Raw genomic sequence first — 2,952 nt, forward strand, 5'->3', positions numbered from 1 at the left:
TGGTTCTAGAAAGGGTCCTCTCAAAAATCCCAGCTCCTTTCTGGGGTCAGTATGTGTAAAATCCCACCATTCCTCCTGTAGCTTCAGCACTGCCCCTTCCAGGGCCCCAAATGGGAACATCAGGGGAGCTGGGGACAACATGAACATTGGTGATGCCCCAGCTGTAGAGGAGCTGACCTTGATGCCCAGTGTGGCTCTGGGCCCCAGGGCCAAACATGCCCAGTAGGCTGCTGCTCAGTCCAGCATCCAGGCCATAGCATCCAGGTCATGGGCTCCAGCCTGGGCCAGCATGAGTCTCTCCTGTGGCCAAGGACCAGGTGTGGAGGGTGTGGATACATCTTCCTGGGAGAGGAGCAGGACTAGGACTGCCCAAAGAACTGAGGATGAGCCACTGGGCCTCAGCAAATGACCAGACCTGTCTACAGGAGCAGGCTAGCCAGGGACCCAAGTCAACTAAAGAACAGGGCTCTGCCTGTTCTTCCCTCAGTTTTGCCTTTACTGTGCTCCCTCTCTTCACACTTGGCTAGTCATCCTGACAGGCAATTCAGGCCCTACCCAGGCTCTGGGCGTCTGTTCAGCCTCTCCCCAGGTGTGCCCCCTGGCAGCTACCAGAATCAGCTGGGCCCCACCACTGAGACAGATAGGTTGGGGGCTGGGAGATGTCATGAGTTTCCTGTTCCCACTTCCATCCTCCCTAAGCCCTTCCCGTCAATCTGTAGAGTCAGCTTTTAGGACCAGGAAGGATTGCAAAGTTGGCAACATGGGTTTTTTATGTGTACGTTGTAAAATATACATAACCTAACCATTTTTTAAGTGTTTTAACCATTTTTTCAGTGTACAATTCAGTGACATTAGTACATTCATAATACTGTGTAACCATCCTTACTTTTTCATCGTCCAAAATAGAGACTCTATACCTATTAAACATTAACTCTCCAGCCCCTGGTAACCTCTATTCTACTTTCTGTCTCTACGAATTTGCCTGTTCTCGGTACCTCATATAAGTGCATGCATTCCATATTTGCCCTTTTGTGTCTGGCTTATTTCACTTAGCATAATGTTTTTAAGGTTCTCCCATGTGTGTAATATTTGTCAGAATTTCATTCCTTCCTATCGCTGAATACTATTCTGTTGTATGGATATACCACATTGATCTGTTGATGGACACTTGGGTTGCTTCTACTTTTTGGCTATTATGAATAACTCTGCTATGAACATGTGTGCAAGTATCTGTTTAAGCCCCTGTTTTCGATTCTTTTGGGTATATAACTAGGGGTGGAGTTGCTGGATCGTACGGTAACCTATGTCTGACTTTTTGAGGAAACACAAAACTGTTTTCCAGAGGGGCTGCACAATTTTACATTTCCAACAGTACATGAAGCTTCCAATTTCTCCACAGCCTTGCCAACATTTGTTATTTTCTGGTTTTGTTTGTTTGTTTACAGTGTGAAGTGGTAGCTCATTGTGGTTTTGATTTGCATTTCCCTAATGACTAATGATGTTGAGCATCTTTTCAGGGGTTTATTGGCCATTTGTATATCATCTTTGGAAAAATGTCTATACAAGTCTTTAGCTCAGTTTTTTGAATTTGGGATGTTCGGTGTGGAGGGGTTGTCCTTGAATTGTAGGAGTTCTTTATATATTCCAGATGTTAATCCCTTATCATCTATATGATTTGCACATATTTTCTCCCATTTTGTGGGTTGACTTTTCTCTCTCTTGATAGTGCCCTTTGATGCAAAAGAGTTTTTCATTTTGATCAAATTCAATTTATCTATTTTTTCTTTTGTTGCTTGTGCTTTTGGTGTCATACTTAAGAAATCATTGCCTGTTATTAGGTCATGAAGATTTTCACCCATTTTCTTCTAACAGTTTTATAGTTTCAGTTATATGTGTTTCTGGCATCTCTCCCCTTTGGATTCATATCTGTTGCACCTCTTAGAGCCCCCATCTCCACCAGGGGCACTCAATGGCAGACGGCCTGCCTTCTTGTGCATGGTATACAGTAGGCATTTAACTCCTGTTTCTAGGATATATGTTGGGCAGGGTCCTTGTGACCCCTGTCACACCTAGACTTGCCCTGCCACCAACTCTAAACCACCAAGGACCACACCCTTCTCTTGCCCACTACTGCCGGGGGGCTCTGCACTGCTGCAGGACACATGTCCTCAGTCCCAGGTCCTGAGAAATGGGTTCTCACAGCTACCAAGGACAAGGCAAGCACAGAGATGGCTCTGGAGTGGCTAGAGACCCCAAAGGGGAGGTTTCATCTAGAAGCCACCACCCTGAAGACTGAATAATATTTCATCAGGCAAAGATCATTTGTAGTGAGGCCAGAGATGGTCAGCTGGAGAGCTCATGGGCAGACAGGATTGGCCCCATAGTGGGAACTGGTTCCAGGGTGGCCCCAGGGGGAGCAGGAAATGGGGGCAGAGCTGGGAGTAGGAAAGGAAGAGCTTTCAGGGTTGTATGGGGAACCACATCTCATGGGCAATGGGGAGCCACAGAAGGCTTTTGAGCAGGGGAGTGACTCTTAAAGGCTGCACTTTTGTAAGTGGTCAGTCAAGCCCCATATGGTCTATAGCTGGTAAGGCTGGTGGTAGGGAGACAAGTCTAAAGTAAGAAACCATCATTTTTGCTGGATGCCTTGGAGTAAGTCACTGGGCCTCTCTGGGCTCCAGTTCCTGGTGACTTGGGTGGCAGGGAGGGGGCAGGGAAGTGGGGGAAAGGAAGAAACAGCTGTTCATCCTTGAGGCGCCTGGGAAAGCAGAACTTAGGGCAGGGCCAAGAGACAGACGGAGGACTTTCTGGGGCATGCCACCAAGTGAGGGCATTCCTGGGTACAGCCTGAGCTGGGAACACGTGCTCCTGGCTCCCAATGGCAGCTGCCCTGCCCTCTCACTGGGTTGGCCAGCATAGCATGTGAGGAAACAGGGCTGGGTTCCCAGCAGG

The sequence above is a fragment of the Kogia breviceps genome, chromosome 14, assembly GCF_026419965.1.
Source record: "Kogia breviceps isolate mKogBre1 chromosome 14, mKogBre1 haplotype 1, whole genome shotgun sequence".
Classification (NCBI taxonomy): Eukaryota; Metazoa; Chordata; class Mammalia; order Artiodactyla; family Physeteridae; genus Kogia; species Kogia breviceps.